Source organism: Synchiropus splendidus, chromosome 9 (genome assembly GCF_027744825.2).
Source record: "Synchiropus splendidus isolate RoL2022-P1 chromosome 9, RoL_Sspl_1.0, whole genome shotgun sequence".
NCBI classification, from domain to species: domain Eukaryota; kingdom Metazoa; phylum Chordata; class Actinopteri; order Syngnathiformes; family Callionymidae; genus Synchiropus; species Synchiropus splendidus.
In genome coordinates, this window is record NC_071342.1 from 15309893 (window position 1) to 15326295 (window position 16403).

The 16403-nt window shown below is 41.7% G+C and overlaps 1 protein-coding gene across 5 annotated transcripts in view; it reads left to right on the forward strand.

Annotated features, from left to right (window-relative positions):
• zmiz1a (zinc finger, MIZ-type containing 1a) overlaps positions 1-16403 on the forward strand; it is a 122272-nt gene that overhangs the window by 51220 nt on the left and 54649 nt on the right. For all 5 annotated transcript variants that reach the window (XM_053875296.1, XM_053875298.1, XM_053875299.1 and 2 more), the window contains exon 3: positions 3143-3212. The gene's annotated coding sequence lies outside the window, so the exon portion shown is untranslated. The remainder of the gene's footprint in view (positions 1-3142; positions 3213-16403) is intronic.

The window sequence follows — 16403 nt, forward strand, 5'->3', positions numbered from 1 at the left end:
GTAAACGTAAAAAAAAATGTGATTCAGCAGTTGATAGCTTTAGCATTGCAGCACTGTGTTGAGAACAAAACTTTATTCATCTGATCACGCGCCGCTGTGTGTAGCACCTCCTGTGTACAAACCCCGTTCTTGAAAAGTAGGATTACAATTTTTCAGAACGAGAAGCTCCTTTCAGCAGAAAAGACTTCTCTAGACAAATACACACCTCCAGTATGTTCTCTGCCTCTGTTGCATGGATGCCGCCTACTTTGAGAGTAAAGTGAAATTGACTGATCCGTTCCCAAAGGACCCGTGCAACAACAGCACCGAGCAACAAAGCCGATCCTTTGTGCTCCCACGAATGCTGAAGATTTCAAACAGACAAATTGAAAATACAGTTTCACTGGGGATTTTTCACCGGTTTGTCGTTTGCTCTGTGTGGATAGTAACAGCTTATCCTATCACATTTGACCCCTGTCTTCCAGGACTTAATGCTTGACTCAGTTTCCGTCCCAATGTGACACACAAAGAGAGGACAAGGATAACTTCATTTTTCTTTAGCATGACTTCCTCCCTCTCGCCCTCCCTCTCTTGTCCTTTATGGGTTTTCGCTCTCTCTGCTGTCCGTACATCTGTGCTATGATTAGCAATCGTACACAGCCAGTGTAACGTCTAGAGCCTCCTGTGTCCTTGGAAAGCAGCCTAATAAGCTGAGACCCTCAACACTGTCTCTACGCTCCACAGACCTATTCTCTGGTGTCACCCAGTACACAATGAAGCAAACAAAGAAGACGCGCGCACCATCCTCCTGTGCTAATAGATGAGCCCACTGAGGAGAGCAGTGATGCTAGCTTGCTAACGTTGACCTTCCGCGTGCCAATCGCAACAAATCTGCTCCTGGATTTGAATATTGGGAGGAAAACGGTGTAAATTGAAAGCAGAACTCCCCCTGGTGCGAGACAAGATGAGTCTCTGAATAAATTATTGAGATGGCAGCCTCTTTCCCGCAAGATTCTCGCCTTCTGCTATGTTTAATGGCATCTGTGAAGGCACCCATCGGAGTCCGATGAATCCAGATGTAAGATGCTTGTGTGTGTGTGTGCAGACGTTTCCATCTCTGATTGTGTCTCTGGCCTGCTCACCTCTCCACTGGTGCGTTCTGTTGTGTCGTGTGAGGGGAAACAAAGCCTCGACATGGGAATTTGTTTCTTCTCAAGGGAGGGCTGTAAATAAACAACTAGTGAATCAATGCATCCATTTGTTTGTCTTTTTTTTCTCCCCCCTCTGATAATTCTGCCTGTGTCGATCGGCAACGGGAGTCGCTAGCAGTGGCCATATTCTCGCTCAGCACGGGTGAGACAATAATACCACACCGTTTTCATGTTTCATTAGATGATTGGTGAATTCCGCTGCGCTTTTTGTCACATCTCTTAGGGAATCATTTGGAGCCATGATGCCTTTGTGAGAGCATTTTTAGATATCGAGCTCCATTCAGATAACTGAAAACACACAGGCATTGGATTTACCTGCTGCATCTGAGTGGAAAACGCACAGCAGGTTCTGCTTTCAGTCTGAGCCAGTGCCATCAATGTGCTGCTGGAGGAAGACTTTTCCAGAGTGAATACAGTTTTTCTTTGAAACGCTCAACACTTCTGTGTAGAGGATAACTTTACGATTCGGTTACGCTTGAAAAATAAGCTGGTATTTCTCTTTTTTTCCCATCTGAACTAAGTCTATATTCAATTTTGTCCTCAAAACACAATACATATAAGCTCAGAAAATGATTTGTCTCATGTCAACTCATGTCAACATGGGCAAAATGTGACTGACGGGCCACACATGGCGCCTTGGCTGCATTGAGTAAAAATATGGAACTGATAATAGAGCTCTTGAAGCTAACCGCAGTATTTTATGGAGCACTTTTGGGGGGGCTTTTTCAGCATAGAGACTTTTGGTTTCTGTCAGTGTTTCTTGTACAAATAGTTTCCCATTTTGCCCTCATTACTTAAGTATTGATATGAATAGTTTTCTCATCGAAGGCTCTTTTTATTCATCTCTTCTTTTGGCCCCTGGCTGAAACGTGACCCCCCAAAACCCTCCCATGAGGATGAGCTCTCTTCCCTGTTCAGTTTGTGGTGATATTATTTTGTTTTCTTCCTGAACTAATAAGTGGATAAACATGGCTTCTGCGTGGGGCTATTAGGCTCTTTAATTGCTGTTGTGCAATAGCAGTAACAAGCAGTTCACAGGTCTCAGAAAATATGAGGGGCGTTACGTGTATTAGCTTCGCTCCGCTGACTAACGGTAACAGTGACTAATGGTGAGAGCGGAGTCCTCCCAGTTCTTCAGGAGGAAAGGTAACCTCCCAGCTGGTGAACCTCGATTAGGAGCGATCATTCGGCTCATGCTGCCAGCGGAAACAGCAACATAAGCACTTGTAATGAGCACTGGTTAACCAGGGCTTCTTTGTGCTCAAGTGACTTTTACCACAAATAAAGATTGTATTTAGGTAGTTAAGCACATATTCACGTAGAGGATGATGCTTGGGTAGATGGCAATAGCTCATTCATTTTTTTTTTAAATTTTATTTATGTTTTTGGTTGATTTATGTGTATGGAAGTGCTGTTCACGACTTGGGGTGACAAGAAGGGGGTGCCCCGAACGTTTCTCCGGCCCACCCCTGGTCACGTATAGATGAATAATCACGAATAAACGCTTCACATCTGGACTATATTTTAAAGCCACCAAGTTCGGAGAGTTTTGACAACATTATTCATGAGGTGCTTTTTCTAGTCTTGTGAGGACTTGCAAACTATCAGAGTGGATCTGCATGGTATACTGAGAGCCAGAGTCATAAAAATGCCTCTATAATTAGAGTGCAGGAGTTGACTGACAGCTGCTGCACGTCCCCGCTCCCAAGAAAGTATTGTATTTGTCATTTAAGTATTTTATGTTGCATATTGTTGGGGGATTTAAGATGCGCGTCCTCTGCTGCTCTGTCATTTCTTGTTATGTGCTTCCAATCTGTCACATGCGCGACAGGATGCTTTATTCCATCTCGATAAATAACGCCACCCAAGTCTTGTTTTCCTATCAGTAAAAAGCAGATTGTATTTTGTCACACTCCCTGATGAGCTTTGCATTCTGCTTTGTTTCATTTCAGACTACGGCTGTGATTGATGAGGATTAAGAAACAGAGTTCCCAGGAAACACTGGAGTGTCCTCATCCACCGGTAAGGATCCCGATTCAACAACTCAGTCTGGTGGAATGATTAAATTCAACAGGATTGTGACAGGCTTTATAAAGATGGTTTGGTGCATCAGTCTTTAAAACACACGAGTGGTTCGTCCTTGGACAGAAAACACTGGCAATATGAAGTCAGGGAATGTTTTAAGCTTCCGACCAGCCGCAACAATGCGAATCAGGTGATTAAGTACGGATCATTTTTTTCTTGAATTGAATCCGTTACTTCTAAAAAGTTGATTGACTCTGTGTTCACTGGAATCTGTCCTTGAATACACACGTTCTGAATGAAATACTGGCTTCTCAGTAGTTACTGAAATTCTTGTGGTTGATCTTCAGTCTGTCCTTGGCTGTTATCAGACCTGTTCACTGGTGTTTGTTCGTCTTACTGTGGAGAAGAAGCAGGTTAGTTAGTCTGAAAATGAGTAAACAACGGGCTCTCAAACTCTATCAGTCCAGCAACATTGGTGTTCATTGAATTTAGAACTGGCATGTCTTGAACATAGCTACCTATAGTAGCTGAGTGGAATACAATATTTGAATTATTGGTGGCAATTTTTTTTACTCCGTCACCACAGACTCCTCCTTACAACTCATGAGCCACTCTTTCTCTCCTTAAATCGGCTTTCCGACCATTCATCCTCAAATTCCCTTCCGTCTCCTTCAACTTTTTGGTTTTTGGAAGTTAGCTGTTTAGAGTGGCAAATAGCACCCAGCCATCTTTGCAGGCTATGATCTTTAGAACATGTTTTTTGGCCTCTTTTTAGGCCAACAGTAAGTGTTTGAAGTGCTTTCAGGCTCAGTAGAATGACTTGACTGGCTACCCTGAAGGGTGATCATTTAAAACTTCCATTTTTACCCAAGTTTGATGCCAGTGGACGGTTAAAAACAACATATCTTAAGTAGTTAGTTTAATATCAATACAGGGTTTCCGCTATATGTAAGCAAGCGTGGCACACCGCCACTTTTTAAAAATGAAATCTCATGTGATTAAACATATTAAAACAAAGTGCAAACATCGAAACACGCGGGTAACGCTTAACACATCATGGAGGTGGACATGAATGTGAAGGTTTTCGCTGTGTTATTCGTGAAAAAATCCCCTCATAATATGTAATAATGTAATGTAATAATAAACCTCATAATATGTGAAGTGCGGAACCTAAGTTGCGTGCTCAGGCTGCATGAGGGCGGCTTGGATTGGAGACAGGTTTACTTTACATGATTAAAAACAGGCGTTTTTACTGTCACCAAGTCAGTTAGTGACAAAACCTTCCTTTCACTTCTTGATCAGCTGCCTTCCGATCCGTTTTTTTTTCCACAGTATGAAAAAGTCCTGGCGGAAACCCTGCAATATGTTTCAATATGTAAATAAGCAAAGATGTTTCATCAGTTACCACCTTCTAAACACAGGCTCTGAGTTATCCATTTCAGTTTCAGTCCAGTTCACCTCCATATCAGGAGCAGCAGTCTAATCAAATGTCACTTTTCAAATGTTTGTTTGATTTTATCACCGCTCTCTGAGGCAGGAAAGTCCCATTTAAAAGCACTGCAGCGGTGATGCCGTGCTCTGGCTTGGCTTCAAGAGCTCCCCGGGGGGCTGTACCTGCAGCGAAGTGCTAGCGCTGCTGAACCAATGACCAGTTACCTTGTTGGGCCATTGATCCTCCCCTTATCAATATTGGCTTCACTCTCCAAGAACAGGCGGAATGCTAATCCCGTCATTCGTCTTCCTCAGCGTTACCTCCCAGACGAGACTGCAGGTGATGCAAAATAAGACGGTTGTTGAATTGCGGCATGAATTTATTCCGCTTTTCCTCAGACCACATGGTGTTTATTTGAAAAGGGGTTTGGAAGGAGAGCTCCATCAATCCTCATCGCCTCATTCTAGGAACCTTTGACTGACATGATGGATGATGTCATTGGGCTGATGAGGATGAGCGGGAAGATCACACTAAACAACATGCCATTATGCCTCTGATACTCACGAGCCCTGCTCTTTTTTGTTGTGTCGATAGTGCAGTTGGAATTTATGTGAAACGGCATCAAAACGCTGGAAGGTGAATAATTTTTGGTGGCATCTGCACATTCTGCAATATGCAAATGAGCAAAGCTGCAAAAGCCAGATTGCCAGGAGAGAGAAGGGGAGATGGGGAGGAAAAAAAGAGGGAGGGAGGCGAGTGGAAAAGAGAGAAACAGACGGAGGCTGGTGTAAATTATGGATGCAACCTGCGATTTCCAAGAGGAAAAGAAAGGCACTGAGAAACCTCAAGTCATGCATATCAGATTACTCATTTACCACATTTTCTTATCATGGTCCGTGAGGAAATTGTTTACAATTGTGTGTGTGTGTGTGTGTGTGTTTTGGAGAGGGAGAAAGCACTCAACTCCCCTGCGTGTCATGTTGTATGGAGCGGTGCTGTGCGTTGAACCGTTTGGCGAAGTTGATACGACGTGCGTCCAAATCTGCGTTTATTGCACCGCGCTGTGCGTCCGCAGCAACACAACCTTGGATGGCTCACACTTCCTTCCAGCTTCCTGTCACACTTTCTTTACTGCCGCGACATTCTCTCATTACTTCAGTCCCACAGCACATAAACAGGATCCACAGGATGCTGAGCTATTTGTTTTCTTTCACTAAAAATATTTGACTCTCATTATGGATTTTGCCTGCTCGAGCAAATCTAAGTTGAGTAGATGTGCGTGTCCCGTCGCTGCATCCCACCCCGGTGTGCCAGTCCCCTAACAGGCTGTGTGAATAATGGATCCTTTCTTGAGTTGTGTCTGTGAGTGGGGCCTGTGCACTGGTGTGGTTTCCCCGCCAGAGATGGAGGTGTAGGAGATGGGAGGGGCTGGTGGTCTGGAAATAGCTCTGCCTGTGCCGCCAGCGCCTTAGGTGGGCCTCTGTGTCAGCCTCACCTTCATTTAACAGGCTCTCACGACAAAAGCAGGTCTGCCGGAGAAGCTGGTACATATTATGCACCTATTCCCAGTTAGCCCGAGAGGAAATATGGTCCAACTTGTCGGCTGCGCAGACTGAATGATCTCCTCAAATGTGTCTGGAGTGCTGGAAAAGGCTTAGTTTTCTAAGGATTGGACAAAAGCCACGTTGCACTTTTCAGCAAGGAGTGATTGAGCTGAGTACAGACGCCATAAAGATGCCAGAGATCTTGCCTGCATGTAAATGTGTGTTAATGTGCAAAGTAGGTCATTTATTTGGAGCGGGGACAGCCATGGTGTGTCTTTCTGGAGCAATGTCAGGATTGAGCTTCATTTCATAAGCATTGTGTGCGTGCGTCTAATCCCGCCAGTGCTGGAATTTTGTAAATATATCCGAAATAAACCTTAATAATCGGAGGGGGAGATGGGATTGGTGTTAAAAATGGCGATGGTCAATCCAGAGACAGCATCAGTAACCACAACCAGAGATGGCAGCCTAAAAATCAGACTAAATCAGATTACCAAACAAACAGCTAAGAGGATTTACTCTGGATCTTTTTTTTTTCCATCAGATGGACATTAAATCTGCAATCTATAAAATCCCTTCAAATGATTTATTATGTTACTTCACAGCCCTCGTTTTTTTTCTCGTCCTTTGTGCTGAGGGTGAACTCTGCCCTTCTGTTCTGCCCGTGGGCCTCCAAAAATTGCTTTACTAAACACGATATCATGTTGGTCTTTAAAAAAATATCACTGGGAACAGGAGTCTGACCTACGATCAGCTGCTGCACTGCTGGCTGTTAAGCTCCATAATGTTATAATAGCGTTTCGCCACTCAGCGGTGTCAGAAACGCGGCTATGATCGGATGGTGGGGAATGTCTATCACAACGTGTGGCTGGTACTGACACCACAAGCTCTGACTTGGCTTTCTACAGTGTTTGTCTTGCATAGCTGATGGGAATCAAAGTGAATGACTTTCAGGGTGCAAAATAATAATAAAATAAAACAAGTTAGATCATTTGGCTTGAGTGAAAAAGTCAAGTCGAAAATAGAAGATCATAATTGAACCTACAGCTGCATGTAGGTGTATTTTTACTAAAAGCCAATAAGGACTTTTGCATCATCACTGTTTTTTTTTTTTTTTATTCCATTTGACTCGCTGTCGTGTTAACTTCTCTCCTTATGTTCATTTCCCCTTGTTGTTTTTCTTCACTGTGATTGTCATTTTACAGTGTCTATTTTTCACAAGTTTTATATTTACATTGTTACCAATTTATTTACAAAAGTTAGCTTTTCCTTTACATTATTTTATTCTTCCTATTGATTATCCGTCTGTCTGTCTGTCCATCCAACCAATCACCCACCATCCATCAATCTATCCACACATCCATCTTTCTATGAATAAAATCACTGTTATTCAACTAAATTCTAAATGTAACTATTTACATCAGCACAGAAAAGAGCTAAGCCAGAAGGCTACGCCGAGTCATGTAAAAATATTTCTTGTCCGTTTCTTCTCTAACTCCCAGAAAGAACTATGTTTGAGTTGAGCGGAGAAGGTTCCTGATTCATGCGGCTGGGAGTCAGTCATCTGCTTGTCTGTTTCTGTAGGTTTTCTAGCTGATATATGAGGGCAAACAAAGGATCCAAAGATTTTGGATTTCCCTTGAAGAGTAATGTAGATGGAAATTAACAAATAAATACAAAACCATCGTCATCTATTGTCCATCCATCGTGCTGGTGTCATATTCAAGTGAACGGGGTGTATTATTAAAAACTGCCGTGAGATAAATGCGTTTGTCGCGCCGCTCACCTGGACTTACAAAGAAGTGAATGTTTTTTTTTTTTATTAATGTGAGTGAAAACTGTGGGTTATCAGGCAATCAGCTGCAGCACAGGATGTTCCTGGGGAAAATGTCTGGAGATTAATATTTCATGAAGCTTAAAAAGCCGGGGCAATTGAGGTTTTTCAGATTATTTGTTCCCAGGCAATATTACCCAACATGGCTGCTCTGGAGTACAAAGCCAAGACGAAGCACTTACAGCGTTTTGCAATCGGCTTTATTTGCGCTTGTCTTCGCCTCGTGTGACTCTCTCTGGCCGGTTAGCATCTTGTCCCTCCCCTGAGCGCAGCATTAATATCCTCAATGCTGCTCTTTTGGTATCCGACTGATTCATGCCGGTCTTCCTGCTTGGCTACTTGGTGACACCGCTGCCAAACGTTCAAGTGCGATACGACATCGCGCTCCACTGCTTTACAAACCGACAATGCGTCCCCCGACCATTCTCCGCGCCGCGCTCTCCGACAAAGGCGTTTATTGTACCCAACAAGACGGCAATTGGCGCTAATGCTAATAAAATCATGACTCCAGCAGTTGTTCCACAAGCCTCTGCTCTGCTATGTTGTGTACATAACAAGGGGAATGTGTTGAGCAGGCAGGTTATTTATAGCAAAACAGGAGCTTAGTAAGCGTCATGATATGTTTGGATGCTGTGTCCAAGGACGATTTGTTTTGAATGCAACTGCAATATTAGCTCTTGACACCAAGACACAAGAGCTCTCATGTCGAATGAGATGAGTTCTCTGATCTCGACCATGCTTTCTTTAAGCAATGGTGAATATAATGTGAAATTATTTCTCTGTCTGTCTGTCTGTCTATCTATCTATCTATCTGTCTATCCGTCTATTGATCTATCTATCTGTCTGTCTGTCTATCCGTCTATCTATCTATCTATCTATCTATCTATCTATCTATCTATCTATCTATCTATCTATCTATCTATCTATCTATCTGTCTGTCTGTCTGTCTGTCTGTCTGTCTGTCTGATTTTCTTCACCTAACACACATTCAGAATCCTGCTGAAGTTGTCGAATAATGGACAAAGAAGTGTAATAACAATCTACACTTAAGTTAACTAACAGGACTCTGGAAATCAAAATGGACGTTGTAAGTCATAAGAAACACCCAAGTTTGATCGTCTGTCTGGGAAAAGAAAATATACTAAAAAAGGGGCCTGAAATTACAACAACTGTTCTTCTCGCTGCTCCTTTTCGATCCCTGTGATCAAGTGGAGATGAAAGAGTCGGTGTTGTATGTTTGATGTGGGATTGAAATAAACTTCTACTACTATTATTATAAGCTGTTACACCACATGTTCTGTGACGTCCCATTATTTATTCTTATTGTCGCCGTATTTCAATTGAAATCTTGTGACACAACCTGAAGTTGGAGCTAATAACAAGTGCCGTATGACTGGCTTTTCTGGCTCACTAGACAGTTGCATATGCTGCTGAGGGATTATCTCTCACATAGATGTTGACGTTTATCAATATTAAACAAATTTAAAAGTTCAAAAAAACATACAATTAAACAAATTAATGTATTTATCTATGTCACCACACTCTTTACTTTAACTATTTGTCTCCTGTTTTTTTTTTCAATTTCAGACTTAATGAGGAGTCAATATTGGCTTTTCAGTTAGCAACTCCTCCTAAAAAAATACAAAAAAATGGAAGTTGTGAAATCACTCGTTGATAACCGTCAGTTGACACCCTGTTCGTAAACAACCATAACTTTCCAAATCTTCAAACGCTGTGGAAAAGCTTCCAGAGCTCGGGGACGTTGTTGTGCACATGTGCGGTCTGAATTTACTCATTCCAAAAAAAATCTGGTTGGCGAATTTGGCTCGCTCTCTCACATCGCCACAGTTTTCTTTCGCATGGAAGAAACACTTTTTGTCCGTTTGCCATGAAAGGATGTACAAGTGCGCGAGGGAAGAAGAGGGAACGGAGGGTAGGGAGACAGTAGCAATTAAGCTCCGCAGACAGCCCTGCCAACAGACATCAGAAGCTGGAGGAAGATGGTGTGTGCATTTTTTTGCAGGGTGGGGAGGGTCGAGGAGTTTGAGTTTAACAATTCACCAATGCTGAGTGTTCACAACACATGAGTTAGAAGAGAAACTGCTGGTTCTTGCAGGTGAAAAGACTTGTCTGAAGTACTTTTTGGATTTTTTTAGGCAAATTAAAAAGCTTAAAATATACTGTCGAGTTGATGTAAAAATCGCAAGAGAGCAGAAAGAGTGAAAAATAGAAGTCAAAAGGACAAAAATATGAATCCTCTTTTGTTGCATTACGACAATGCTTTATAAACATCATTTGTTTCAAGTTTATGCACATGATTTTTGAAGTTCATGAACTCTGTTTCAGCTGACTAACTTTTATTTTGCTTTTGAAATTCACCTTAAGCACAGATGCTTTGCCTTTAGTGAGGTAATTCATGTGTTTGTTTTTCTGTTTTATTCCTTCGTAGTTTAGTTTTATATTTCATAACTTGCAAGAACATGGTGAAAATAAATGGATCGGTCACTGAGCAAGTACTATATGTTTTGATTTACAGACCAATTCTTGGTTTTGTGTAATAGAAAATAACTCGTGAGAAAAAGAATGGTTATCAAATCTAATGCTTAAGTAACTCAATAAAAACTCTTCATTTATATGTGAAAAATGTTTATTTTATTCATATAATGTGTGTAAAATAATAGTTTAAATATAAAAAAGAGAAAATACAAGTTAAAGAAGGACAATATATTTTGTCCACACCGTTTATAAGGACACATATTTTTCCTCACAACCAAAGCAAAATGTATTTTCAATTCATCCAATAATTCTCTGTGTTGAAGATAATTCACTACTGTTACAACTTTTTTTTCAGACAGGTGTAAATGATCTAACAGAGACCTCTAAGCTGCTGGTGTTGTACTGTAAATGACTGAAGCTGTGATTGACACAATGAAACCGTTGGGGAAACAAAACAAAAAACTCTTGCTGAACTGCCAAAATGAAGTCTTGTCCTCTGCTCTGTGTTTATGCAGTGAAACAAAAGGCTAGTTCGGCCAAATCAGGACTGACATCATTGGCAACAGCTGCAGGCTGCGTGTGGAACTGCGTGTGTGTGTGTGTGTGTGTGTGTGTCTGCATGTTTACGTCTGTGTGTGCGTGTGTTACTGTCTGTCAAGATGAGGTGACCTGATTGCTCAGCTGAGCAGTGAGGGAAGACCCAGCCTTGTGTTGTCAGGGAAGCACCAATGAAAACCACCAGAGATGGACCACAACGCTCCCTGGATGGCAGCCCCTCCCTCCTCTGGCCATCTAATGTTTTGTGGAAGTGCCATGCTCCCCCCCTCCCCGCCTCACACACACACACTCCTGACCATGCCAAAGCAGATTTGGAGATGAAAAATGATCCACCACTGGCTGTGCATTGCTCCATCGCCTCCTGGCTAAAATTCGGTGGGTCAGGCCAAATCCCATTTAAAGACCCTTTATCCTTTTTGCTGTGATCATTGTTCTTTTGTCGTCAATGTTGCACCATTTCACAAAACCTCATCCATAATTTCTTTATTTTTTTGTCCTAAATAAGAGGGGCCCGGCAAGTCTTTACAGAGTGATGTGGGAGTTGTGTTTTTTTTTGGAAACTCCACCAGCTACTGGAGCTGCTGGTCTGTAAAACCAGCAATGAAACACGTCCCACTGCCTGAAGGAGCTGTTAACCCACTTAAATGAATTTAATTTGTTTAGGTTTTAGAGGAGTGTTGGCATTACATGATGGCTTAAATGCGGTTTTTGGAGGATTTTCCTTGAATGCACCACAGTACGACCCCCAGAATGTGGGTTTGGTTTCATGTGACCTGCATATTTAGGTGGACGTTCCAGAGCAGTCACTTCAAAGGAATAAAAAACACCTTTGTATTATTACATTTGGGGGTCTCATGGTTATATTTGAATTCAATATTAATATTGTAGAAGTTTGAATATGAAGTATTGAGAAATTTCAGCTGTGAAAAGCTGTGGCTTATTTTCCATTTTTTGAATTTATTTATTTTTTGTTTGTTTATTGCCTGCATCATGCATATCTTTTACTTTCCTACTTCTATCTATCTATTTGTCTGTCTGTCTGACTGTCTATCCTGTCCCTCCATCCATCCATCCATCCATTCTGGTGTTCTTTTTGTGATTTAACCTTTTCCTATTAGTTATTGCAATGACTTATTATTATGAAAGTACATCGAATACAGTCAGTTTATTAATGCTCTGACTGTAAAATAACCAAGTCAGGGCTTAAATTTTCTAGAATAAAAGGTGTGCAGTTATTCAACAATAGCGGTAAAACAAATATTTTCCTCGGACTGTACTCTCAAAAGTGGAGAGCTGCACTGCTGGACAAAGTCTTGTGAACAAAATGCACACTGGCACAAAGAGAAATTGGCCCCTGACTGCCCGGGGCCTGGACTCAGCGTCCCTGCGGTGAGCTGTGTGTTTGTGTGTACCGGCTTAATAACCTCAGTATCACCATCCCACCCCTACTGCTCTGTCTTATTACCCCCTATACTCGGTGTCCATTGGAAGTGGAGGACCAGGATGGATTTCCAGCCGCACCTCAGGGGGCAGCGACGTGTTAGCAAGTCCGGGCTGAAGCTGCACTCCAGTACGGCTGAGGGAGAAAAATTGAACAGTAGGGAAGCGTGGAAAGAGAGAGAGGATGCGCTGGAGGAGTGTTTTCAGATGCTGGAGCTTGGATGAGTAAAGGGCTAGAGTGGTACAGTAATGCTGCTTCAGGTGAAGATGCAGTGGCTCGTGTGTCACTGTGACACTTGCTTGTCAGTGGCGCTGACCAGTTAAATGGCCATGCTTGAAGGAGTCACATGTTAATATCCATCATCAATAGTGGCAGATAAAATGATGGCATGATTCAAAAGTTGAAATAAAAAGACAACCTGTTGAGAGAAATCCAATATAATATATTATTATTATTGTCAATAATAGTGATAAAGCCATGGGAAATAATACTGACCTCATGTTTTTTTTTATCAACACAAATATATTTGTGTCAAAATGTTTTGTGAACTTAATGTCGCTGTTATTATCATTTAAATGACCTATAATTTATATATATATATATATATATATATATATATATATATATATATATATATATATATATATATATATATATATATATATATATATATATGTTTTATATCAGCTGTGATATATAAACTCATAACAAATAATACTGACCATATATTTCATTTTTTTATTGCTTCTCAACACAAATATTTTTGTTACGCTTTTTTATGCAAATCAAATGTCTAATAATAATAATTTAAAGGTTATCCAAGTATCATATTTTTAGAAATATTGTAAACTGTACAAAATATGTTAAATCTTATCTTTTTATCTAAATACTTTATTAAATTATACACATTTTGCAAATGTTTTTTCTGACTTTACACACTGTATTATTCAACATGTCTGAAGTGACTGAATCTTTAAGTGAAGGATGAACCGTCCCTTTTCTTCAGGATTCTATAGTTCCCACTCTCACACACACTCTCACGCTCAAATAGACTTGTCAGGTCCGCTGGAGAAACATGAGCTTTGCAAAGTGGCTGTTTCTTTTGTTACCAGCTTCAGACTAGCACACTCTCTCCCTGCAGCTGGTACAATAGACTTGTAGTAATATATGCCGCTCATGTTGTGAAGCACTCGCTGCAAGTGAGAACTGCTTGTGTGCCTGTGTGGACACACATGAGACTCACCCCAGCGCATGTTTATTGTTTGCCATTGAAGTCGCCTATATGGGTCTTTTCAATAGTTCGGGTCCTTGCCGTGTGTGTCACAGGTGTCTTCATGCAAGTGTCTATATCAGTGTTTGTGTCTGGGGCCACATGCCTCAGTCAGAATCCGGAGGGTCAGGTGTCTGTCTGCTCTGAGCGGAACGCTAATGGCTCACATTTCAGAGGAGGTCATCTGTGCTGCTCCAGGGGGCCTCCGGGGGTCAAAGTTTATACTACAGAGGCACGGAGAAGGAAGGGGCTGACCTAAAGACGCCACCTCACACACACACATAGGCACACAGTCTTATCCTGACAGATAACCCTAACCTCACTTTAACCCGTAACCAACCCGCAAGTGTCTTCCGAATCATTCTTTAAAACATATGCATCAAATGCAGATCTTAGAGTTGCTGGTTTTAAAGAGCAGATATAGGTTACATGTTAAACCAGTACGCTGCCTCTGCAGGTTTTTGGACTGTGGGAGGAAGAGTGGCCAGTTACCCATGTTGTATACTGTGACTGGAGTTGAGAGGAGAAAATAATCCTAAATTTAATCAAATTTTGTGTCTTAAATATTATTAAACAAGAACAGAAGTAGGCAGAAGTTTAACTGTCATGATAGAATTTGCTTAAAATATGTCAAATATCTGCATTTTATTGAAACATAAACATACATATTGGCAGACATTTTCGACAGTAATAGCTCTGGGGAACAAAAACTGGCATTAAATTGGGAAACAAGAAAATTAAGACATGACAAAAGTAACTTACTTAACTAAAATAGATATAAAATATAATAGATATAAATCTTAAAATCTCATTTGAAGTTTTGTCGTGACCTTATGAGGGCTGCACAAGTACAGGCAAAGGGCCCCTTGTGGCCCCCAGGCCACACTTTACCCACGTCTTTTCCATACGTTTCTTTGACGCTGCAGATCGCTTTGTCACTGTTATTTATATCTCGCTGTCTTTTATCTGACAAATTATTGCCAGCGTGCTGTCAGGTTTCAGACTCAGAATAAGAAATGCTGTCAGTTCCTCCTTCTGGTTGTCTTCAGTCTGACCCCCTCCCACTCTTTCCGTCTCTATCTCTTCTGTACAGGAACTGACCAATTTCCTGAACCTGTTTTTTCCATTTGGCTTCCCTGTGCGTGTATCTCGTACATGTTTCTGTGTTCGTCATCCTCGGAGTATCACTGGCTTTCAGCGAGCGGCTTAAAATGTCACACTGGCTCAATTTCATGCAGCAGAACTGGTTTGAGGAAGACCTTGTCTGCTGAGGGCAGTCGGGCTGTGACATGAGAAGAATATGTATTTTGGGAAATTTGTTCAATCTCCGCTGATAACACACTACACTGCTGTGTCTTCAGGTTTGAGGAAAGGATTTTTTGTGGAGATGAGTTACTTGAATGGACTGTAAATATTAACCAGCCAACTTAGGAGGTAATAAAACTAGCATCCGGCAAGACGACATTTACGCCTTTCTGATCCTCTGTTTGACATAAATTCTATGTGTCACATTTTGAAAGTAATCCAAAAGCTGTGCGCGAATGTAAAAAATACATATATTGTTGTTTATTTCTGGCAGTCAGACAGGCTGTGAGTCTCCCAACTATATGTTATATATATATTATGATAGTTGTTCAGTCACCAAATAAGATAAACTACGTAACATGTGTGATGCATGTTGTTAATATAACTTCAAATCTAGTGGGGTTGTGTATAAAGTAGCCTGTGGACAACTGAAATGTTTTTGATCAAGGCGAGTGCAATTCGAATAAAGGTTTTGACTGGAAAAGTTAAGAAGGAAGAAGGAAGCAGCTCTGTTCCCGATTATGAAAATAGCCTATCGTCCAGTGAAGTTTTATGTGGTTGCTATGGTGACAGGGTTATTCATTGAACCTCACCCAACGAGCTGCATCCTAAAGAAGTGTGCATATTGACATGAAATAAGGCTCAGTATGAACTCAACTTCTGTGATCATCCACTCACGTCCTAATAAACCAGCAGTGCAGTGCGTCGCTTATTCAGATGAGAACAATGATTCACCGCTTCACACGTCCTGTAGCGTCCGCCGTGTTGGTTTCTGCAGTCTCTAACATCAGCTCCGATCAGCCGACACAACAAATGTTTTTCCCATTCAGATTGACGCAATTACCGCCCGACTTAAACTTCATTTAGTGTCTGCTGACTGAGTGTTTGTGTACATTAGGCCCTGCTTTTGTGCGAGCGTGTGTGTGGCCGACGCCGCCTCAGTTGATGAGGGAGATCCTTATTGCCCCCGGCACTGTGGCTCATGAAAATCAATGTTTGATTTGCTGGCTACTTGATAAAGGATTTAATGCTGAAACCCCGCCTCCCCCTCCCCCTCCTCCTCCCCCTCTGCTTGCCCTACAGAAAATTGCCTTATTGAGTTCATTTGTTCTTGTTCCTTTCGTGGTTGCATACATATGGAGTACAGTTGCCACCCTTCATGCCTATGTGCGTGTAACTGTGCGCAGGTAATGAGGCTGCTGTTATTGTCCGATCAGACTGGCGTCCACTAGCTGTTGACCGCAAATGTGTCCGGAGGGGTGTGTAACCCCCTTTGCTCCTGGCTCTTGGTGTGTGTATCGACCGGAC